This window comes from Leopardus geoffroyi, chromosome D3 (assembly GCF_018350155.1).
Source record: "Leopardus geoffroyi isolate Oge1 chromosome D3, O.geoffroyi_Oge1_pat1.0, whole genome shotgun sequence".
In the NCBI taxonomy this organism is placed as follows: domain Eukaryota; kingdom Metazoa; phylum Chordata; class Mammalia; order Carnivora; family Felidae; genus Leopardus; species Leopardus geoffroyi.
In genome coordinates, this window is record NC_059339.1 from 5,863,732 (window position 1) to 5,888,983 (window position 25,252).

The 25,252-nt window shown below is 50.8% G+C and overlaps 1 long non-coding RNA gene across 1 annotated transcript; it reads left to right on the forward strand.

Moving 5' to 3' along the window:
* The first annotated feature begins 768 nt into the window (after positions 1 to 768).
* On the forward strand, positions 769 to 22,235 carry LOC123587779. Its single transcript, XR_006707519.1, has 3 exons — positions 769 to 1,733; positions 11,550 to 11,555; positions 22,200 to 22,235. It is a non-coding gene; the product is annotated as an uncharacterized LOC123587779 (long non-coding RNA).
* Positions 22,236 to 25,252: the final 3,017 nt, after the last annotated feature.

Genomic DNA, 25,252 nt, shown 5'->3' on the forward strand with positions numbered 1-25,252 from the left:
CTCCCCCGCTCATGCTCTGTCTCTCTCTGTCTCAAAAGTAAATAAACGTTAAAAAAACATTTTTTTTTAATAAAAATAAATTAAAAAAAAAAAAAAGCTGCCATTCCCACCTGCGCCGGAGGAGACATCACTCCAGCCTGGCAGGTGCACGCTGGAGCGTTTGAGTATGAAATACGTGTAATAAAAACGTTGGGGGCTTGGGGGGAGGGCCACACTGCTTTCTGTGGGTGTTTTGGGGGGGCTGCTTAGACAGGTGCAGAGGGAAGTTTGTGTGTTTCATGGCAGTTCTCTTTTATTTTTCGAGCAGGCAACATACTCACAGAGTTCGGGCCTCGGCAAGTGAAAAACGGGTTCGGTGAATGAGATATGGACACACGGGAGGCCCAGCGCCCTGCTCTGCGCCATGAGGCGCACCCCGGTGGGTCGGGCGAGCCCCTGGCCGGCACCCCACTGCACTCCCATCCCGAGGTGGGGGGGGGGGCGGCACGACAGCCGTCCCAGGCCAGGGGAGGACAGGCTCATTCTCAGCTCATAACCCCCCTCCCTGGCATTTACGGCCAGTGTTTGATCCTTCAAAGGAGGGCTCTCGACTGCTCGCCCGGTTCCCCGTGTTGCAGGGCTATTTACGGCCCATGCCACTTACCGTGACTCTGCCCACTTTAGTTAGTTAGTTATTTATCCAGACACATATTTTCTACCAGCTGTAGCGGGTGCCAGAGTGATGGAAGCAGCACAGGCATGAGCTCACGGACAGCAGGCGTCCTGCCAGCCGCAGGGACTTGGGGACTGAGCCGACAGGAGGCCCTTCCTTGGTCGGCTGGTTTGGGGGGTCCTCTCTCTGGCTGGCAGGGGCAGGGGGCTGGGATTTGAGCACCGTGGGTGCTGGCGAAGCTTGTCACGCGTAACCAAGAAAGAGGGAGGCCAGCTGTGGGGACAGCAGCCTGGACTTTGGGGCTGAAGTGTGTGGGTTCAAAGCCCCTCTCCGCCACCTAGCTTTGCGCCTCAGTTTCCACATCTGCCAAACGGGATTGCCACCACATTAAGTGAAACACGGTTACCCCAAAGGGCTTAGGGCAACGTCTGGAACTCAGCCAGGGCCCTGCAAGGATTAGCTGCTGTTGTTACCAGCATGTGTGACCCGGCTATGAAATCACAGCTCCAGGGTAGCCGACCCACCCAGGCTGCCGGACTGGAGACGCTGGACTTCAGGGCTAAGCCCAGGAAAGTCCCGGCAGACTGGGACAAGTTAGTCACCTCCCAGAGCCTTATCATTGGATGGAACCCTTCCCTTTGCGGCAGCAGAAAGTGCCAACGAGGAAATAAATATGGATTAGGCATTTGTTTGTTCACTAAGTAATTATTAACTTCTGTTCCGTGCCAGGCACTGTTCAAGTTTCTGGGAACACGGGAAAGAATAAAACGATGTCTCTGCTGCCCTCGTGGAGCCGACATTCCAGTGGACAAGAGAGATTGCGCACAAACAAATGTTATAACACCAGGTGGTGATGGCTGCTGACAGGCAGAACATGGTGAAGGAAGACGGCATGATGGGTACTAACGAAAACGAGGAGGTTGAAAAAAGACCCTTTAGGGAGAGGCCATTTGAGTAGAAGAATAACGTCCGAGAGCAAGCCGTGAGACTCTCTGGGGGATGAGGATTCCGGGCAAAGGCACGGCAAGTGCAAAGGCCCTGAGGTGCGAATATGCAACCTCTGAAATGCTTTAAGAAGACAGTCTTCTGGGGGGGCTCAGTCTGTTGAGCATCCGACTTCGGCTCAGGTCGTGATCTCGTGGCGCGTGAGTTCGAGCCCCGCGGCGGGCTCTGTGCTGACAGCTCAGAGCCTGGAGCCTGCTTCCCATTCTGTGTCTCCCTCTCTCTCTGCCCCTCCCCCCCCCCCAAATAAATATTTAAAAAAAGAAAGAAGGCAATAGTCTAATAGGCTTCATGTCCATCAACCCTAATCATCACCATCTGGAAGGCAATGGCAGGCATCGTAGGGATGCAAAATGAACATCACTCACATCTCTGGGAAGTTACAGGGGGTGGGGGGAGGGCGGCTCCGGAAAGCGTACCTGAGAGAGGCAGTGTGGCTTCAGAGAAGGACATCACGAGAAGGCCAACGGCGGGGGAGAGCTGGGCTCCATGCGGATGCTGGGTGACGCTGCTGAAGTCATCCAGTCGCTCAACCTCTCTGGACTTCCCTTTGCTCAGGTGTAAAGCGGGCAGTCTGCGAGAAAGCCCTCATTCCCAATAGGCCATGAGGCTGGTTTTCAGACGCCACTTTAGAGGATGTGACGCAGCGGGAGGGCCTGTGCTTCCCTAGGAGCGTTTCTCCTGGACGATCCCAGAGCACAATCATAGCTCTGCGTGTGTCTAAAGTTGGCAAGAAGTCCGATTTCCCGGCTCGGTCTCCGCCATGGGACAGCAGCCCTGCCCCTCGTCCGTTTGGTTTTCGGACAAACCGTTCTGTTCTCTGTCATTGCGCGGCCTTTTCCCGGCTCTCCTTAGACACGCGGAGCGGGGGGCCGGCCGGGTCAGTGCTGTGCCCCAGGCTTCAAGGAGGGGAGGGGCAGCGGCACCAACAGACATTTCCTGGGTGGGACCCAGCCTGTACCAGAGGCCTTGTGCCTCAGAAGTGCAGCCGATTGGACAGAAATGGTAAGTCGATGTCAGCGGCCAACCATTGGCTGGCTGTCAACCAATGGGGACGCTTGGCATGAAGACGCTCTCCAAAGAGGACAAGTGAGACCAGTAAAGATCTTCCTTCTTGCGAATTTGCATGGGGGGTGTGGAAGGGACCAGGAGACTGGTGACAGGAACGGAAAGGCGTGAGGCTAAGAGGACACACGAGCAGGAGAGGCACTGGGGAGCTATGGCCAATCTAAGACGCACCTATGACCAAGATAATCCAAAGAGAAGTCAAGGGTGTCTGAATGATAGAGGATCCACCAGATGACACACAGAGAAAAGGTGAAACAAGGAGTGTAAAAGGGTCTTGCCTGGAGGGAAACTCCTCGGGTCCCGGAAGCTGGGGTCTTTGTACCTTCTTGGAAATGAGATCTTTCCAGTTCCTGTCCCCAAGAGGACGCATACCCCACAGTTGCCTGCACATAGCCACGTAGGGTGTGCAGTGTATGTCTTGGGGAGAGGAGTGCCATACGTCAGTGACAGCATCTCCTGCAGTTGTGCAGTGTGCAACCCCCACCACTGTACACGACAGCCCTGACCAGGGCTCATATTCTTGGCATTTGATGACTGCCAAATACGTATCGTATACTAATTTATTTATTCATTCGGCACATAATTTTTAGGCATGCCCTAACTCCCTGGCACTGTTCAAGGCACAGGGGATTCAGGAGTAAGAGACACAATTCCTGGTCTCACGATGAGGGGAGAGAGAAAACAAGTGAAAAAAGTAAAAGGTAGTTTCAGAGTGACGGCTGCTGTGAAGACAAAATGAAACAGACTAATGTGACAGAGAGTGACTCAAAGGTGAGAGGGGCCATGTCTGTTAGGTGGTCAGGGAAGGCATCTCTAAGGAAGGGACATTTGGGCATAGGTTTAAAGTGCTAGGGGTCTGGCACCCAAAGAACTGAAGAAACGGTGTCCTGTGCAAAGGCCCTGAGGCTGGAACTGACCCAGACAGAGCTAGATCACGTAGGGCCTTATAGGGTTTATTCTAATCATGATGAAAAGCGTTTGGAAAGCATCAGGCATTTACTGTAACTTTGCAATGCTCCCATTACTGGAGCAGGCGAGTGCTGGTCTCTTTTCCTTGTGACCACAATAGCTGGGATAGTAGGGTTTGCTGGAGTCTTATTATTCCTCTACTCCTCAAAAAGGGTTCATCTTTCGGTCAAATGAGGTTTCAAGGACTCTTCGCACATGAGCCGTGTCAGATTAGCTCCGTGAAGAACTACATTTACCCGATTGACTTTCACCCAGGATTATTTCGAGAAGCCATTATAGGAATTCTATATTTGCATTTGCTCTGACGTGTTTTTGTCGAGAGCGCTGTAACTCAATAGCCCTCTATAAAGCCCAGCACGAGAAATTTATTTTAGTACTGGGTATCAGAAATAAACCGGATAATTGCTTTCTATAGTGAGAGAGAAGAGATTTCCTGCGTTTCCCTTTTTGACCTGGCTCCCAGGAAGCTCAGGACTGCAGCATACGCTTCATCACTGACACTGTTACTCCTTGCAGTTGGCCCAGTTACACCCTCTTTCACTGGACCTAACTTGCTGTTTCTGTTCTACCAACCCGTGTTGATCGTAGTTTTTAAATGATTTTTGTCGCTGTTGTTGTCAGCTCTCTCAATTCTGTCTCGGAGGCAAGTAGGGAGAGATATAAATAAAAGCTTTATTCGTCGGATGTGTGAGCACAGGCAAAGTCTGGTTGACCTAGTTCCCCGAGACTTAGGACTTGTAAATTCAAACATACCTAAAGGAAAACAACTGCCAGTTTCATTTCTTAGAATTAGCTGCGGGGTTAGAAATGAAAACAAATATATCTCCTGGAATAGCTCATTATTCTCCCCTGCCCTGACGTTTGCTGCTGTCTGTGGGCCGAGACAAGCCCACTTGATTCCTGACACTTCCTCCCTGGGTGGCGTCTGTGTCTGAGCAGAGTGATGGGACCCTTCTCAAGGGGAGCGGTGGACCCAGCAAAGCAGAACAGAAACCATTTTCAATGAAAAAGTCGCCCCCGCACAGGCTGACAGCTCAGCCAGGCCGCCTCTGACAGTCTGGTAACCCGTAATTTTTCTTTGCAAGGACAATTACGTGCCTTCAAATGGCTGCATAATTAACCGGGCCTATTAAAGGCTCCTACGTTTGTGTAGCTCTGCCGGGATGTTTCCCGGAGCTGGGGCCAGGCGAGACCCGTCGCGGTGCCCGTTAAGTAGCCCTTGCAAGGAGAGGCCATGTTGGGAGGGGGTGAGGCTGTGGGTGGCATCTCCTCTGACGGACCAGGGACACGGGCCCCACCAGGCTGCCCCTATCTTGCAACATCCCAATCCTCGCTCCTGGAGAGGGAATTAGCACAGCAATTCTATTTAGACTCCTGATGTTGTCATCCTTTTATCGTAAAAATGCAACCCACACCCTCCACACACACACACACACACACGCGCGCGCACACACACAACCGGTAAGTAGGCAAGATTGAGGAAGAGTCCAGAACGCAAGCCAACGGTGTTAATGACTTAACACAGACCAGCACTTTGCAGAGGGCGGTCCCCGGCCCAGCAGCGTCCCCTGGGCCCCGGCCCCAGACCTGCTGAAGCAGAAATTCCGGAGTGGCCCAGAAATTTGTGTTTCGCCGACCCTCCAGGAGATTCCCGCTCTACGCGCAAGTTTAAAAGGCCCGGGATGGCGCAGAGCATCGTCAGTTTGTTAATTTTGGAAGGCTGGAGACCCGCTAATCTAATCCATGCACAGAGCCCGAGATGGGGATTGGGAAATTGCAGCAAGAACTGAGCCTCCGTTCTGGTTTGAAAACCTCCGCGGGAGATACACAGACCGAGAATTCAACAGGAGAATGGCTGGTCACATGAGCACTGTGGAGGAAGGAACAGGGCAGGAAAAGGGGAAAGACCACGTTTCATCAAGCAGTGGTTCTCGTCTGGGGCGACCGTGCCCCCCCACCCCCTCCGCCGGGGCCTCCTTTCTGTTCTGATGTATGTCTTTGGAAGGTCACTCCAGTGGCCGGAGAGAGGACAAATGGATTGTGGCCACAAGAGAGGGAGGGGGCGCCTACTGGGAGGCTGGCACTGCTGCCCAGGTGGGCACAGAGAGTGGCCTTCAGGAAAGCGTGAGGAGCAGATACTTCTATTTGTTGGGGTCTCCTGGGAAGAGAAGAACGATTTGCAAATTCATGTCCAAATACCACCACGGGCTGGGGGCCGAGCGTCGAAATCTGGCACTTGCCAGTTCATCCAAAGCTGCTTTTTTGTGAAAAATCATAGCTTTGCCTGTGTGGACAGAGGTTGGATGAGGAGCCCGGTTTTTTGGTTGGGTTTTCACAGTGGGTTAGGAGCCCTGTCCCTCGCCCACCTGCCACCACGGTGGTAGGATAGCGGGAGAGAAAGAGAAGTAAGAAGGGAGACGATTTGCGAGGCTTACTGATGCACTGGATGTGAGGGGCGAGGGGACGGTCCCAGATGACTCCTAAGAGCAGCAGGGCTGCTGAACCAAGGGGTGGGCATGAACCTGGAGGGCAGGCCATACCCCAGGGACTGGGATATCTGGGCCAACAGCCGAGAGGGTCAGGAAGAAGGAAACTCAGTAGCAGACCCTCTTGAATGGAAGTCACTGGGGCACTTAGGTCACCATAGTCCATTCACTCCCTGGCGACTTGGAAACCCAGCCGTCTCCAGTGGAGCCCGGCACTCGTCCCCAAGGTTACAGACAGACCCCCTGGGAGAACCAGGCCCCCTTCACAAGCCAGGGAGGGTGCCAAGACCTCCCCGCCACCGAATTTCACCAGCATCCGACACAGACTGGAGAGCCAGCATGGCTGTCTGGCCCCCGCAGAGACCATGGATGAAATCCGACCATCGTCCATCATCTGTAATATCTGGAGATTAGGAAGCCGGTGAGGGCTGCGTGTGATTTTCACATTCATTCTGTGGCATGACGGCCCCCCCCCCCGCCCCCCACCGGAGCCTGCAATGGCGCCAGGAGGGTTTTCGTGAAAAGACGTGAGCGAGCGAAATTTTCCACTGCTTTCATTGCCCTAAAGTCGTCCAAACAGGCTCTGGCCCACATTTGAACTTTCCAGAATAAGGCAATTATTGTTTTTTCCCTTTTGTTTTTCTTGGTTCCCTGCTGCTCGGTCTCTGGGCTGGGCTGTTTTGGAATTTTTGTAGAAGGATTTCTAAGCACGTGTGTCGATTCTGGTCCGTGAGGACAGTGGATGTGCTTAGGAGAGAAAGTTCCATGCCAGGTGGGAATGCTTAGCCTAAGCCGGACAAGGGTCCGGAACCAAACTGCAGGCATCTCCCACGGCCCGTCCAGGGGGCCGCCGTTCATCCTCTGGGGCAAGTTGGACCTTCCACGTTTTCATCATTCTCATGCCTTGGAGCCCAGAGAGGGTAAAGGCCTTGTCTGAGGTCACACAGCAAAACAATCTACACACCTTCTTTAATTCTACTCTTCGGTGCCAAGGAGGGAGGATTCCTCCAAGGAAGACACCAGGCAGTTATATCTGAGAGTTTGGTCATAAAGAGAACAATGCAGAAATGGAGTGGATTGCTTTTTGATTAAGTGAGCTCCTCCTTGACAGACAGTGAGGGGGTCGTGGAGGGGAATCGATGGTGTGCCAAAACTGCCACAAACAGCTCCCAGGAGGTGATCCCGGACCGCTTCCCAGCCACGTTCAGTGGCATCTCGCCGGTCGTTCAAGATCCGTCACGGGGAGAGTATTTACACCACAGAGATTGGTTACTAGCACAAGCCAAGGCTTTTTTTTTTTTTTTTTTTCAAGAGAGCCAATTGTTCAAAACTTAACAACACACTCCTAGGATTCATTCACTCACTCATTCATTCATTCTTCTATTCATTCATTCGTCCCACAAACCCTAATCGAGCATCTACTATATGCCTGACACTGTGCTTGATGTCGGGTCTCAAAGAATTGAAGCAGACTCTGCTTTTTTTTTTATATATGACAATTTTTTTTTAACGTTTATTCATTTTTGAGAGACGGAGAGAGACAGAGCGCAAGCGGGGGAGGCGCAGAGAGAGAGGGAGGCGCGGAGTCCGAAGCAGGCTCCAGGCTCCGAGCCGTCAGCACAGAGCCCGACGCGGGGCTCGAACTCACGGACTGGGAGATCCTGACCCGAGCGGAAGTTGGACGCTTCACCCACTGAGCCACCCAGGCACCTCCCCAAGCAGACTCTACTTCGTAAAGAAATGCATAACATGGAAAGGGAGATAAATACCCGCCCTCCCCTTCGTTCAGGAGGCCCCTTAATGATTTAGAAACAACAAAAATAGAACTGCTGAGAGTTCCACTCTGCTTCAGCTCCACAAATGGGTCCCTATTCCCCCTTCTCCTCTCCTACCTTACCGGGGGGACAAAAAGAACACGCAGGGAGCCCTCGGCCAGGGCACTGCATAGCGGCGGGGGTCACGCCGACCTGGGGGGACAGGACAGCTGTCGTGTGATGACCTGAATGCTACGATAGTCAGCAAGCACTAACTATGCACCAAGCATCGTACTGAGCACACGCGATGCCTACGACGGCTTGTGCGGTCAGCGAAAGAGTGCGCCGCTGTCCCCCAACATACGCTACCCGCCCCCCGTCTTTCCCTGCTTCCCACCCCCACGCTCCCACCCCGTCGAACTTCAATGTGGCCGTGTGACACATTACGGCCAATGAAATGCGAGCCTTGGGGACGGGCTCCCCTCCAGGTGAAAGGCCTCAGAGACTGAGCGTCTCTTAATCGCGCTCCCCCTTCGGGAGGCGGGTCACGTTCCAGATGCACGCTCCATCGGCCGGGTTCTGCAACAAGAAGGAGGCAGAGAATGCCACCCCTGCCTCCCTCCAAGGACCGGGAGCGAGTGTGAGAAGTAATCCTTTGCTGCAAGCGACAGACAGTTTTCGGGCCGTCTGTCACTGCAACATAGCCTCGCATACCCCGACTGATACCAGGCAGGTCATATTCGTTTCCCCGCGTTGTAAATGAGGAAACTGACACCCCGAGAGGCTCAGTGACATTCCCACGCTTACACAGCTGGCAAAGGACGGGACTGGAATTGGAACCCGAGAAGGCTGGTGCGGGAACCTGAGCTCCTAACCGCTACCCGGTGGGACGGTGGGGGAGGCGGCCGACACCGAATTCTGATCCTGATTGACATTTTGGGTCCCAGCAAAAACCTGAAACTCATTGCCCCGAGTCTCTTTCCAATCCACAATTCCTAACACCCTTGTTCATTTTTAAAAGAATTTAATCCACATGTTTCCGACCCTCTTCCATTCAAGCTTCTCTAACTTCATTTGGGCAGAGTCGGATATCCAGAGAAACTTCTGGATCCTAATGTTCTTTTCTTCGCTGAGAGAAAGTCGGATGTCACCTACAGGCAATGTGGCCCAAGCGGGCTCCTGGGGGTGAGATAGACAGGGGTTTCTCTACCCACCCTTCCCAACCACTGCTTTAGAAATGACAGCAGACGAAAGAATAGTTTCAGGAAAATCCCAAGAAAGCCAGAGCCAGAGTAGGTGGCAAAGGACTGTCCCTATTTTGCAGGCGTGTGGGGTTCAGTTCTGGCTTGTTCATCCCACGAGGGGTGTGAGATCTTTATCCCTGTCTTTAAAAAACCAAGTTGGGGAGCGGGGGAGGCTGCGGAGGACCTGGTTGGTTCCAGGGCATTGTGGGTGGAATGACGGTCCCCTCACAAGCTAGGTCAACATCCACACCCCCGGAGACTGTGAATGTGACCTTATTCGGGGGGAAAAAAATGTCTTTGCAGATGAGATTAAGGTAAGGCTCTTGAGATGAGATCGCGTGGGATTACCCAGGGGGAGCCTTAATCCAGCAACAGGCGTCCTTACACGAGAAAGCCCTGGGGGATTTGAGACGGAGAAGAGGACGATGGTGAGGAATGTGGCACAAGCCGAGGGACACCGGGAGCCCCCAGAAGCTAGAAGGTTCTCCACCAGAGCCTTCAGAAGTAGACTGCCTCTAACCCAGTGATACTGATTTTGGACTCCTGGCCTTCAAGGCAGGGTGAGAATAGGGGCGCCTGGGCGGCTCAGTCGGTTGAGCGGCCGACTCCGGCTCAGGTCATGATCTCGCAGTTCGTGGGTTCGAGCCCCGCGTCGGGCTCTGAGCTGACAGTTCGGAGCCTGGAGCCTGTTTCAGATTCTGTGTCTCGATCTCTCTCTGCCCCTTCTCCTGCTCATGCTCCGTCTCTGAAAAATAAATAAGCATTTTAAAAACATGTGTGAGAATAAACGTCTGCCATTTTTCAGAGTCCCAGTTTGTGGCAATTGGTGACGGGGCCCTAAGGAATCGGGTACACGGGGTTCTTCACGTTCTTAAACTTTACCGAGGATTCCCTACGAGCTTTGTTTTCTACGTGTGTTGTGTTGACACTTCTCTATCACTGATCAGTTTAAAGAAGATCTATGAATTCATTCACTTAAAAACAACAATAGTGGGGCGCCTGGGTGGCGCAGTCGGTTAAGCGTCCGACTTCAGCCAGGTCACGATCTCGCGGTCCGGGAGTTCGAGCCCCGCGTCGGGCTCTGGGCTGAGGGCTCGGAGCCTGGAGCCTGTTTCCGATTCTGTGTCTCCCTCTCTCTCTGCCCCTCCCCCGTTCATGCTCTGTCTCTCTCTGTCCCAAAAATAAATAAACGTTGAAAAAAAAAAATTAAAAAAAAAAAAACAAAAAACAATAGCATAGCTATTATACGTTGACATAATACATTTTTTTTCCAGAACAGATCAAGTTTCCTCAAGAAAAACACGTAGCGACAAGAGTGGCCCTGTTTTCCGTTTCTTTGATGTCTTTAATCCGAGGAAAATCCAAACTGTGTTCATCCAAAGACAGCTGGATTCTTACGTCTGCTTCTGCTGCCAATCTGTCGCAACGTGTTTGGTTTAAAGGATGCGACCAAAACTCCGCCACACGACGCGGACGTGTAGCAGCCTTTTTAGGTAATGGTAACGTAGCCTCCAGAAAGCTTCGCCAAACACGCACAAGAGGGTGAAAGCAGGCGACGCAGTTCTCTTAGTTCTATCACAGAAACAGCACTGACGTCACAGACCTCAGACAGGGGTTCCTCAGGGGTGCCCTGAACCCCACTTTGAGAATCGATGCCACAGAGGCGGAAAAAGAAGAAAACAAAAACACTCCCGCGTGGGCTGGGTAAGCCCAGCGAAGAAAACGGTGCTGGTTTTGTCCGAAGGCGAAGCCCTCCCCACCCTCCCACCACAGAAGAGCACGGGCTTGGAGCCCAGGGAATGGGGAGAGTTGTTCCTCCAGCAGCCCCGGTAGAGAAAGTCCTCCATTCTTGATTTGGGGCCAAGACTATTGAGGCAGCCCTGGCTGCCCCACCACGTGTAGCAGAAGGTTCTGGGCCCAGCTAAGGCCTGTATCCCGGCATGCCTGCCCACGTGGTAGCCCGGAGTTCCCTCAGAGACAAACTGGAGTGATACCACCTGAGCCTTCTCCCTCTACACAAGCAGCCTGAGGGCCTGCTGAGAATACACAGGCAAGAGGCATTGGGAAAACACGAAAGGTTCTCAGGTAGATGAAACGCCCATTGCGGATCGGTAAGAAAAGTGACACCAAGTTTCCCCATCGATTTTGGTGTTCGTCATTCACTTCTTGGGCTAAGTCACCAGGTGATTCACCCATAAAAATCAGGCTGCTGACCCATCCTCCTGTCTCCTTGTAAGAATCAAATGAGATAAAATGCGTTAAAGTGTTTTGAGGAAATCAAGACGACAGAGAAAGGAGAAGCCCTTTCCGCCCTTCTTTCCAGAAACATTTAAGGAGCCCTAGCACGTCGGTGCAGTGACATCGGGCAAGAAAGACACTCGTTGGTCCTGCGGGGTTTACGTGTATGCAGATCACATGCAAATAGACGTCTCCCACAAAATGAGTTCCTCCAACTGGCCAGGAATTCTGGGAGTCCTGGCTCCCCACCCCCCCCACCCCCGCCTCCCCTGCCGTCTGTAGCAGGTAAACAGCAGCATCACATCTGCGAGCTTTGCCTGAACGACCACGCCTATCTCAGGGGCACCCGAGACAGTGTTGACCTGTAGTTCTCTCTGTTTTTAAATTTTTTTAATGTTTATTTATTCTTGAGGGAGACGGTGTGAGTGGGGGAGGGGCAGAGAGAGAGGGAGACACAGAACCCGAAGCAGGATCCAGGCTCCGAGCCATCAGCACAGAGCCCGATGCAGGGCTCGAACCCACGACCCGTGAGATCGTGACCTGAGCCGAAGTCGGACGCTTCACCGACCGAGCCACCCAGGCGCCCCGAGAGAGAGCATCTTAAGACCCGGGGCTCGATCCCATGACCCTGGGACCACGACCTGAACCGAAATCAAGAGCGGGACGCTTCACCGATGGAGCCACCCTGTGATATTGTGACAATGACCGGTGTTGGAAGACCCGGAACCAAGTGATGACAGGATAAGGGCATCGACCTCGGCTCTGGACAACCGTCTCTCTGACACAGCTTGGGGCAGAAAGGGGAATCCGGGAGGAAAGACAGAATGGCACAGTTCCAAGCCGGCTTGCTACGTCTCCTCACCTCTGGAATTATCCTGCTTGCACTCCCCCCTCTGCTAAAAACGCTGCTAGATCTCAGGCTCCAAACCTTCCGAGGCAAAAGCTTAAGAGAAGGACGGGAAGGGAACCTCCAGTTTCTCCCACACGGCTGGCTTTCCAGACCTCAGGTTGACAGAGGGGGGGCCTGGATCTGGCCGTTCAACACCCTAGCGAACCCTGCCCCAACCCCAAACCCGCCAATGACCTTCTGTCAGCGTGTGGAAGGATCCAACACAGGCTGGTGGGATTAGCGCAATAATTGCAGGGAAATCTAACCTCATGGCGGGGCGGGGTGGGGCAGGGGGGGGGGTGGGGGGGGTGGGGGCCGACGCTAATGGAAAGGTTCTTTAGGGAAAGGAAGAAAAAAAGAGAGAAAAGGACCTAAGAAAGGTCCATCCACCCACGAATCAGCGGTCCTCCAGAGGAAAGACCCAGCAGTTTTAGGAGAGGACCCTACGCCTTTCAGGAGCTTTGACTGTGAGCCAGGCATCAATGCTCCAAATGCCTTAACCTGTCTTACCTAATCTGGCCCCAGGCCACAGTTGTCACCACCCCGATTAACAGGGCCATGATCACAGCGGGACGAGGAGCAGACCAGGGTTGAGGTCCCAAACTAAAGAAATTCAAATCACTGCAGAAAACAGTGAATGTGGAGTGCCTGGGTGGCTCAGTCGGTCAAGCGTCCGACTCCGGCTCAGGTCATGATGTTGTGGTTTGTGAGTTCGAGCCCCGCGTCAGGCTCTGTGTTGATGGCTCGGAGCCTGGAGCCTGCTTCGGGTTCTGTGTCTCCCTCTCTCTCTGCCCCTACCCCCCCCCCAAAAATAAAAGATTAAAAAAGATTAAAAAACAAAACAACAAAACAGTAAACGCAAGGGACCAAAGATGCAAAGGATCAACCGAGCGGAAGATTCTAAAAGCATGAGCAAACATTGAGGAAGAAAAGTAACAGAACAATGAAAGAGAAGATGAAAATCCTCAACTGCCCAAGTAGAAAAGATGCCTAATGGCGGGTATTTCTGAGGATTTTCCCACCGTAGTGACCAAACCACGAGTCAGTCTTCAAAAGCACCAGACAGAGTGATGCCAGTTACCAGAGTGGTCCACACGGACATCTCTCAGCTGTGATGGCGTCGGAGGCTATTCTGACCCTGGCGGACCTTCACAAGATCGGCCATACGAGCACCGTCCCCCCAGACATCGGGGGAGGAGGCACGGTCAAGAGCTTCAAGGACTGAAAAAAGGGGAAAAGCATGTTTAAAATTCTTGCCAGTTGGGGAAAATAGGTGTGAAGATATTTGAGACAAAGTAAATCCTGCAAACTTCAGGGGAGTGCTTTGGGGATTAACATGTTTTGGGTTTATTTTTTAATTTTTTTTTAACATCTATTTATTTTTGAGAGACAGAGAGAGGCAGAGCATGGGCAGGGGAGGGGGAGAGAGAGAGAGAGAGACAGAATCTGAAGCAGGCTCCAGGCTCTGAGCTGTTTGTTAGCACAGAGCTCAACGCAAGGCTCGAACTCACGAACTTCGAGACCATGACCTGAGCTGAAGTCAGAGGCTCACCGGACTGAGCCACCCAGGCATCCCTGGGATTAACATGTTTGATGGAACAGAGGCATCTAACTTTGTTCCCTCCCAAAACCTCACCAAAACTACAAGAAAGGCAATTTTGTTGTTGTTTTGCTTTCTTTTCTTTTCTTTTCTTTTCTTTTCTTTTCTTTTCTTCCTTTCCTTTCCTTTCCTTTCCTTTCCTTTCCTTTCCTTTCCTTTCCTTTTCATAAGGCTTCGAACTTCAAGAAGAAGAGGAGAGGGGAGGAGGGAGAGAATAGCAAGAAAGTTTTGGAAGCTGAGAGGCGGATGGCTGGGTCGTAACTGACTCAGCAGATGCAAAAATGCCAAATCCTAGACCAGCGGTGGGAACAGCTGAGAACTAAATACAAGTCCACTCCTCACGGGTGATGTTAAAAGGCAGATATCTGCCATTTAAACATACTGTTATATCACTGAAAACAGGACATTCCCCAGTTAAAAATCAGCCTAGGTGTGTGTGACTGAAAGCCTAGCTAACAGAAAACAAAATCGGGGAACCAACAAGAAAAGCAAAACCATCATAACAATGAACGTGAAGAGTTGAGATTCGCCTGTTAAAAGGCAGGGTCTCAAAGTGGTCATTTACAAGAGATACGAAAAGCAAATAGGTACAGAAAAGACCAAAAAATAATGGCAAACGAGTTTCAAGCAAATTCACAGGAAAGGAAAGGGATTAATACCTAATCATGCGAAGAAAATATTCATCAAGACAAAGATTATTATTAAAAAGTTACAGTTAGTAATGAAATAAAGACAAAGATTCATAAACTATCAACCAAATAAAAATAGTATAAAATAGTATAAATAAAATACTATAAATTAAATACTATGTTATAACATAGTATAAATAAAATACTAAATAAAAATAGTATAAAAGGAATAGACTAAAAACTAGGAGCAATACAGGGACAAATGAATAAAAGCTGAGTGGTTTATGGGCCTGCGAGCTCATGAGTGCATAGAGGAAATAAAATTGACTCCATAGAACATAGACTCGGCGAACTTACACCGCACAAGCAAAAATTAAACCTCGTTTGGAGTGTTCATGCTTTTATACAAAAATTACCCACAAAATTCAACTTATTCAACAGAAACAAAACATATGTGTACCAACGTTCGCATATTTTATAAACCCTGGAGTGGTCTAGGGTTTTGGCACGAAGGGACAACCTGAATGTTTTATCACTTGGGCAGGTCCAAATTTGCTGATAAACATTCCTGTGGGACAGAAAGCAAATGATTTACTAGACCCCGAACACCCAGGGGCTAAAGATGGGAAACCCATTTCCTCCAATCCACAGGCAGAAGCAGCCTGGAGACCTCGCAGAGCTAATATTCCCAGCCTGCCCCCAGCATCCTTACTGCGTGTGCGTGCGTGTGCACGAATAGAGGAAGTGGTCTCCATTTCTCAGTGTGGAACACCTCTGGCCGAGGTCTCTTGTTCAAGCCACACCGAAGCAGCTCGTTTGGGTTTCATTCGGCAGACTCTGAAGTTTGATGCAGACAGAGAAGGTTCCCTGGAACTTTTGACCCATGACGAAGAGATTTCAACGTCTCGGGGAAGACTTCATGAAAAAACATGTTCCTTCTGGAAAAGGAGGCGTGTGGATATTCTGACGTGTTCTTTTGAGATTACGTTCTCCACAGACAGTAAAGAGGTTAAGGGGTCAGAGGAAGGGAAGAAACAAATGTTTGGCGCCCACCGTTTTTTGGAACAATATAACAAAAAAAAAAAAACAACCCTTTCCTCTGCCCTTGTGAAAAATACGCAGTTCCAACAAACCTTCAAAAGCCTTTTTGAAGGTGCACTTGGTTTTTGTAAACAGCCTAATGGAATTCAGAGCTCAGCGTAGGGCCTAAGTACGGTAATTTATCTTGTTAATGATGTCATTATTAAAGCAGGGATAGCTCAATAAGATGGATTTTCACGTGTAATTTACAGGCTGCCCTGAAAAGGAGTTTATAAAGATAATCTTAAGAGCAGGACCATTGCTGAGAGCAAGCGTGAAACAATCCAAGGTCATTACTTCGAAGGAAAACACTTGTTTGAGTTAAAAGATTTCATACATTAGCTCAAAAAGTTTGGATGTGTTGTTTTATAGATTATTGCATCCTTGAAAAACAGAAAAAAAAATTGCTGTTGGCTTTTCTCTGATCGTGAGAGCGATAGATGGAAATTGTACACTGAAAAATACATAAGAGCACCAGGATGAAAATAAGTTACCCAAACTATTTCCCAGAGATATTTGTAGTTCAGATCTTGATGTGGACCACTTTTTGTGTGTGTGTGTGTATTTATAGACTTTTTATTTGGAGATGGATCTCAAAAGAGACTTGACTTCCACAGGATTCTTTCCCCTTTAATGTTCCATGTAATTAATACACGAAGAAAGATTTTTCTTTCCAGTAAAAATAAATTTCACTCTTGGGGTACCTGGGGGGCTCAGTCCGTTGAGCATCTGGCCTCGGCTCAGGTCATGATCTCACAGTTCGTGAGTTCAAGCCCCACATCGGACTCTGTGCTGTCAGTGCAGAGCCCGCTTCAGATCCTCTGTCCCCCTCTCGCTGCCCCTCCCCCACTTAAGCTCTCTCAAAAAATAAAGAAATATTAAAAATAATAATAAATAAATTTCATTCTCGCTTTCGAAAGCCATGTTTAGCTCGCCTTTAAAAAACAATGCCCTTTGCAGGAGGGGCGCCTGGGTGGCTCAGTCGGTTGAGCATCCCACTTCGGCTCAGGTCATGATCTCACAGTTCGTGGGTTCGAGCCCCGCGTCGGGCTCTGTGCTGACCGCTCAGAGCCTGGAGCCTGTTTCGGATTCTGTGTCTCCCTCTCTCTCTGCCCCTCCCCCGTTCATGCTCTGTCTCTCTCTGTCTCACAAATGAATAAACGTTAAAAAAATAAATTAATTAATTAAAAAATACAAATAAAAATAAATTAAAAAAAAGAAACAATGCCTTTATGCCTTGGTGTACTAACAGAATTGTCTTGCCTTTGTTAATTTACCATCAGGACACATGTTGGGAATAGATCCTCTGGCATTTATTTATTCTGAGATTATTAATTAAGATACAAGTGCTTTTGGGGCGCCTGGGTGGCTCAGTTGGTTAACCATCTGACTCTTGATTTCAGCTCAGGTCACGATCTCGAGGTTCGATCATGAGTTCGAGTCCCACATCGACCTGTCAGTACACAGCCTGCTTGTGAGTCTCTCTCTCCCTCTCTCTCTCTCTGCCCCTCCCCTGCGCTCTCTCTCTCTCGAAATAAATAAACTTTTAAAATAATTTTTGAAAAAGATGGAAGTGCTTTTATGATACTAGTTTCCACGGACATAAATTTTTGATAGGTTCAAATTGTACATATAACATGGTATCTTCCTTTTCCTTTATCATTTTGACAACATGACTTTTAACAACTGCATAGTGTGAGTCCATCATGAAACAACACTGCGTTGAACATTCTTAGAGCCCAACCCTTGGGCACGCATATGGTCACTCTTCATGACACGTTTCTAGAAGTGGTGTCAGAGAGCCAAAGAGTAGAAACGTTTCAAGATTTGCTCTTTTACCAAATGGGTCTTCTAGAAAAGTCTCAGATTTTACTCCTCTTGTGTGTCTATACCAGACCCATTTTCCTGGGTATTGAATGTTAAGACCTGATTGTTGCTAAACCGACGAGCGGTAAGGGTCTCAATTACTTTAAATAGTATTTTACTACTGGGATCAAACAACTTTGCACATGGTGACACGCGATTTGTATCTTTATTTTTTTTTAAGTATATTTATTTATTTTTAGAGAGAAAGCGTGAGCTGGGGAGACGCAGAGAGAGAGAGAGAGAGAGAGAGAGAGAAGGAGAGAGAGTGAATCCCAGGCAGGCTCCGTGCTGTCAGTGCAGAGCCCGACGCGGGGCTTGAACTCGCGAACCGTGAGATCATGACCTGAGCCAGAATCAGGAGTTGGGCGCTTAACCAACTGAGCCACCCAGGGGCCCCAGTTTGCATTTTTATTTCTTTTTTTCTTTTTTTTAAATTTTTTTTCAACATTTATTTATTTTTTTTTGCGACGGAGAGAGACAGAGCATGAACGGGGGAGGGGCAGAGAGAGAGGGAGACACAGAATCGGAAACAGGCTCCAGGCTCTGAGCCATCAGCCCAGAGCCCGACGCGGGGCTCGAACTCACGGACCGCGAGATCGTGACCTGGCTGAAGTCGGACGCTTAACCGACTGCGCCACCCAGGCGCCCCTGCATTTTTATTTCTAAAGAACTCACATCAACAAGTTTCTTCCCTAACCTTCATACAATCTTGGGAAGCGCTTTTCCTATATAAATCCCAGCTGGTTAATTGAATCCCACCCCCCACCTTCCCTAGGGCTGCACAGGAGCTAAAATACCTCGGGCAACATTATCTGCACAAAATCCAACGGTAACAGATTGTGCACACAGGGAGCAGACGCGCTGGGCACCACGCAAAGCGCTTTCTTTCCATGTCGCCTCCCTTCTACCCTCAGAACAACTCCATGAGATGGATGGCGCTGTCTTCCACCTTCCAGATCAGGAAATTGGACGAAGTCACTGGCGAAGCCGTGTGGCTGGTGACGGGCGGAGTCTAGACACTCACGGGAGGCTGTCTGGCCAGAATCCACACCCAGACACGGCAGGGGTCACCTTTGCTCGGTGACCAGCCACCCAGAACCCACCGGACCAACTGGTCGCTTGCTCCCCACCCCCACCCTGCAGGCCTCTGCGCCCCAGGCAGCCGGACCCCCTCAGACTCCCGTCCACGGGCAGGACCGTCAAATCCCCGCCCCGCCAAGCCCCTGCACGGGTGGGGGGGGGGGGGGCGGCTTGCTCACCCTTCCTCGGCTGAAAGTCTAAGCAAGTGAGAGATGTAACAGGAACGAGGAGAAAGGACGGGATGGGAGTCCGATAGGCAGCACAGTGAGCACGTTTAGGTTTCCTCCAGTGAACTTTTTACGGGGCAAGATTTCCTACTGCTCAGTTTCCATCGACGGGCCATTTCTGGTCACACCTTTGGCTTTACCTTGGCTTTGGCAGATGACTCAGCCGTTCCCTTGGTTCGTTCATGGGTCGGTAATATGGTTTTGCAAACCGGGTGCGGGAGGGCTAACCAGAGGGTTAGGTCTCCCCTCCAGATTCACAGAATGTAAAGGGCTGGGGAAGTCACGCTTCCTGGGTCTCCGTCTGGCTGGGTGACATAACTCCCCCATGGCCATCTCAGGCTCCCCACACTGCACGGGGAGCCAGAGCCTATGTGATGAGGGCTTTAATTCATCCTGAATGGAAGGTTCCAAGAATAGGCAGTTAGCATCAAATAATTGAGGGGAACTTGGTTACGGGAGGAGAGTATATACCAGTGTTGGCCCCTAGGGTTTCCTCCACTGGCTGCAATATTTTCTATTTGTGCCGTCCAATATGGTAGCCACTGGCCACGTGTGACTGCTGAAATGTGGCCTTGAAATGCGGCCAGTGAGACTCGAGGAACAGAATTTTTCATTTCATTTCATTTAACTTTAAAGAGCCACATTCAGCTAGTGTGACCGTGTTGGAACAGTTCCATGCAAACCCACCCACGCCTGCCGGAAGAGGAGGAGAGTCAGAAAATTAACTTGAGGACGCGCTGCCCTGATGTAGCTGCTTCCTGGGTAATGTCGCTATGAAAATGTCCCTTTAAGTCCCCTTCCAATGGCACCAAAAGATCAAAAGGTTTTATTTAGAGCCACTGCTGTGGAAAGCGCTCATTTGGACTTTATATAAACACTGGCTTCCCAAGTCAGGCTCATTATTGCTTGAGGAGTTTCAACCCATTGAGAGAGAGCAAACAAAACAAAGCAAAGCTTTAAGTGTGTCCCAAACCGTGTGCCAGCTTCGTTTCAAACAGACAATTGAAATACCCAAGTGATAAGGACGACATCTGAAGCTGAATATTGATGGCGTGAAATTCTTGTTTTGCGTGAATCTTTCTGATTGTCATGATGGATGCCGCTGTCTCGTTGCCTTTGAGACGAGCACAGTGCTTCAGAGGAGGAACAAAAACCCATTCTTCTTTGACTGGACCTGCTATTTTGGGTTCGGGGGGACAAGTGAATAGGAAACTGAAAGCCAAGGTGAGTGAGGGCCAGACCCCAGACTTCAGCCCAGGACTGTGTTCGTTGAAAACATGTCTTTGCGCAGTGGTGGGCAACGTGGGTGGGTGGTGGGAGATGGCAGAAAGGGGGCAAAGTGATGGTCCAGAGGAAAGTTGAATAAATGATGTCACGTATCCCACCCCCCTCCCCGGGGGGACTCCCTGCCTGTGGGTCAAGGGTGGTGAGGACTAGACAAACTTAAGAGGTTCCTCACCAGCAGCCCCTGCTGCCCCCTGGATCCCCAAACTAAGGGGTCCCTGTGAAAGAGCTCCCCTACTCTGACCACTGGACCAGGCACACCGCAGCCTGTTTGCCACGGGGCAGGTGCCTTTTGTCAAAGTCATGGCCTTGAGCCCTTTTTTCCTCCAGGGCTCTCTGTTATTCCCCTTGACCCAAAGGATGACGGAGGCAGGTTGGAGGTCCTCCAGCTGACCGTTAGGACAAAGAGATTTGGGGCTGGGGACCCAGGTCCCCAGGAGCCACCTCAAGTAACACCTGGGGAAACCCTCCAAATGCCAATCATTTCTGTTCTCCCACCACCTCTCACTTGATCCTGGATTTCTTTTCTCCCTCCCTTCCCCCTTTATTCAACTCTGCCATATTTTTGCCTAAGAGCTCCAAAATCTGTCCCCACTTCAGCCACTGCCCTCCCCGACTCACCCAGATGACCACAGCAGTCTTCTCACGGGCTCCCGTCCACTCCTGCTCCCCTGAAAGCCATTCCCCACACAAGAGCCACATGACCTTTGCAACAACCTAAATCTGATTATGCCATCACCCTGAACCAGCCGCTCCTGAACACCCTGAAAGCACGTCTTTCAAGTTGTCTCGACTCTGATGCCTCTAAAACGTTTTACATGATGACTCAGACACACACCCGTGACCGTGTCCCTGTGCGATGAGAGTCACCCTTACCACGTGTAGCACACTCTGGTGTTTTCTATGCATCCCGTCCTACCCTATCCATTCTGTTCTGTTCTACTTCATTGATTTTCAGTTGCAAGCGTGACCCATTACATTGATTTCATAACCCACACAAGGGTCTCAGTTATACTAGAATAAAAGCTATACTCCCTTCGCAGACCAAAAAGGTCCTCTGTGATCTGGCCCCTCTCACCTCCCAGACCTCATTCCTTTTGCCTTCCCCAGGCCCACCATGCTCTACCCACACTGGCCTCCTTATCCTTCCTCCCACGGGGTAAGCTTGTCCTCGCCTTTGGGTCTTTGCACATGCTGTGCCCTCTGCCCGGACCCCCCCCCCCAGACCTCCAGACCTCACTCTTATCTCACATTAGGTCCCCCTACTTTGGCCGTCCTCCCTAAAGAAGCCACGCACATCCCCCTCTGTCCCATCACTTGGCTTTATTTTGTACTTTACGCGTGTCGCGATTTGAACGGTCTTTGAATCTGTGTTCTTGTTCGGCGATTGTCCCCTGCCCTGCCCCCGGGAATAGGAGCCCCAGTTCAGCCCAGCATCCTGCATCCGTGGCTCTCACAAGCCTCTGAGTCACCTGGAGGGCTTGTGAGTACTCAGATCACGGGACCCACCCCTGAGTCCCCCATCCGGTCGGTCTGAGATAGAGCCGGGGAATTTGCATTTCCAGCAAGTTCCCAGATGATGCTGAGCCACTGGTCCAGGGACCACATGTGGAAACAATGCCCCCCACACAGTAGGTGCCCAATGACTATTTCAAAGGGGAGAGAAAGGACTGTATCTCACGCCATGTGGCATCTCACGTTTGAATGTGAGACGTATTCCCAGCACCATTACCGTGAACTTGCCCAGACGCCCAGACCTCAGTTCTTTGTCTATAAATAAGGAATTTGAACCTTTCATTTTGCCTTTCATTTTGCCGTCATTTCCATAAATGGCTTATTTGGTTATAAAGCATTCTGCATTTGTTTTTCAGGCCCCTTAGACCATTGTCTAAGTAATACATTAATTTCTCCCAGTCAGTCCTGATAGTTGCACCAAAAGCTTGGTGCTGAAGACTCGGACATACATGTTCGTAGCCCTTTTTGTTCACAGTCACCAGCAAAATGGGAACAACCCAAACGGCCATCAACAGCAGCCAATTATGGCACATCCATACAATGGAAAACGACTTCTCAATAGAAAGGAACTATTGACGCATACAACTTGGATGAATCTCAGAATAATTATGCTGAGTGGGGCGCCTGGGTGGCTCAGTTGGTTAAGCATCCGCCTTCCACTCAGGTCAGGATCTCGTGGTTCGTGGGTTCGAGCCCCGCGTCGGGCTCTGTGCTGACAGCTCGGAGCCTGGAGCCTGCTTCACATTCTGTGTCTCCCTCTCTCTCTGCCCCTGCCCCGCTCATGCTCGCTCGTGCTCTCTCTCTTGCTCTCTCTCTGTCTCTCAAAAATAAGTAAACATTAAAATAATTATGCTGAATGAAGATGTCAGACCAAAAATCATTACCTATTGTCTGTGCGTGTGATTTCTATGATACTCAAGAAAAGACAAACCTAATCCATGATTAGGCCCCCTCCCCAATTATCATTATTGGTTAACTCAGAACCAAACAGACGTCTGCCTGTCTACAACAGAGAATTTATTCGGGGAACTCTTCTCACGGGGAAAACACCGTGGCCGCCCAGAAGCCATCTTCTGAGATCTCCTTTCCTCCTGCCTTCCTAAAACTTCTCTCTGAAGGCCAAATCCACCCGAGAAGTGACCCTCAAAGACCCCAGCCCCTCGATTCTCCGGCAAGAAGAAACGCTTCCAAAAATGCACACGGCTTGGCGGGAAGTGGGTCCCGAGTTCCCGGCCAGGACCTACTGCTCTCACTGAGGTCAACAGACTTCTGGTGTCAGCCCAGAGAAAGACTTTCCACTGGGCCGTGTGCGTTCTGCACTGAGCCACGTCACACAAGGTGACACTCTGTGCCTGGCAGGGTGGAGGCCAAATTCTCCAGAGCGGCCTGGGCGAAGCCCCGGGAAGGCCGGGGGTTGGCTCAGGATACGGCTGTTCCAACCCCAGCCCAGGAAGAGCAAACCAGAGGTAACATTGTCCGGGTCCCCAAGCACCCACCCTGCCCTCTTCTGGGGTAGCCCCCTCTGGTGCTGGATAAGGAGATCCAGAAGATGGGGGGGGGGTTCTCACAGAAGCAACATCACCGAGTGTAATACGTCTCTAAGCCAGGATAGCACGGTGATTAATTAGAGAGGGCTTTCCCCAGCAACTTGCGAAATTTATAGCCTAAAGTAATCATATTAAAGAACTTCCAGGGGCGCCTGGGCGTCTCAATTCGTTGAGTGCCCAACTCATGATTTCGGCTCAGGTCATGATCTCACAGCTGTGAGATCGAGGCCTGTGTTGGGCTAAGCACAGAGCCTGCTTGAGATTCTCTCCCTCTGCCCCTCACCCCCATTGTGCTTTCTCTCTCTCTCTAAAATAAAAGCAATAAACTCCAGGGGTGCCCGGGTGGTTCAGCGATTGCCAGACGTCGGCTCAGGTCACGATCTCACGGTTCATGGGTTCCAGCCCCGCGTCGGGCCCTGGGCTGACGGCTCGGAGCCCGGAGCCTGCTTCGGATTCCGTGTCTCCCTCTCTCTCTGTTCCTCCCCCGCTCACGCTCTGTCTCTCTCTGTCTCTCAAAAATAAATAAACATTAAAAAAAATTAAAAAAAAAAAAAGAAATTCCAGATAACGATACCTTAAATAGCAAAACGTTTATTTCTCTTCATATAGTAGAAGTATGTAGTCAGGCAACCAAGGATGGCTAAGGTGCCCCTTGATGTCAAGATACTTGGCATTTCTTTGCCATTCTTTGCCCCGGGGTTCTTCCTCAAGATTCAGAACGATTGCTTAAGCTCCAGCCATCAAATCCTTCTTCCAGCCAGCAAGAAGGAAGAGACAGATATCAGAATGCCACGTCCCTTTAAAGACATTTCCGGAAAATTACATATAATTCTTCTACTTGTATCTCATTGGCTAGTAAATCACTCGGCCACCCCTAGCTGCAAGAGAGGCTGGGAAACGTCGTCTTTATTTCAATGGCCACCCATCAGCTAAAGATGAGGAGCGCTCATCCTGGCGAAAGCGACACTGTGTGACTTCTGAGGCAAGGTCATAAAAGGACTCAGATTCCACTCGACTCTCTTTGGGTGCTTCTCTTGGGAACCAGCCGCCATGCTGTAACGAGTCCCAAGCACCCGCATGGAGAGGCCACGGGCAAAGCGATAGTCCCACCTGAGGTTGTGGCCCATAAGTGGCAGCAACTTACAGATGTGTGAGTGGGTGAGACTTTAGGTTGTCTCAGACCTGAGCCATCACGTCACCTCCAACCTTCCCGTCTTCCCGGCTAGAGTTCCAGACACCGTGCAGCAGAGGGAAGCTCTCCTCCCTTTGACTCCCGGAGCCACTAACCCTGGGGTGCTTCGTCACGCAGCAAAGTAACCAGCACAGAAGGCTACAGAATTTGGACGTCATCCTGCGAGCGGCAGAGAGAGCCCTGAGGAGTTTCACGCAGGGGAATAGGGTAGAGAAGGAGGTCCCTGCAGCACCTCCCCCAACAGCTGCCTGCCTCTGGCCCCTTCCCCTTCCCTCCCCCAGAGGAGGAACTGCTGATCTGATTCCAAGCACTGGCACCGCTAACGCGAAGTTCTAGGCCAATCCCTCCTCCGATATCGTACCGTAAGTGCACGGTGTCCCCGGGGCACCCGTGCACGGAGGAGGGGTCCTCTTGCAGCGCATAATCCAGACGCCCCTGGTTGTAATTCCATTCAACAACACGGAAGGCCCCCCTTATCGTCAGGTGATACGGTCGGGGTGCGTCTTGTGTGCTCATCTCTGGCATAAAGAATTACGCTGCTGCCCTGACGGAGGGCGGCGGGGGAGGGGGGCCAAAGCCCAGAGGTCGGGGCGCAATTAAGAGGCTACTGGCATTTGCAGATGAGGGAGTAAGTGTTTCCGAACGTGGGCAGGGTAAGAAGGGAGACAAAGGAGCTCTGGAACGATATTTAGGAGGTAAAATTGGCAGAGGGGATGGTGGGGGGACGTTAGGAGTTTTGGAAGATTCTGACATTTCCGGCTTGGGGAGCAGCTGGTGATGCCATAAACTATAGTTTGGAAAGACGGATGAGTTTGTTTGGGGACATGTCTAGTCGTGACCAGCCAGCCAGGGGGAGATGGCTAGCGGATGGGAGTGCGTGTGAGTGGGGGGGGGCGGGGGAGGGGCCGGGATTCTTCATCAGATGTCAAG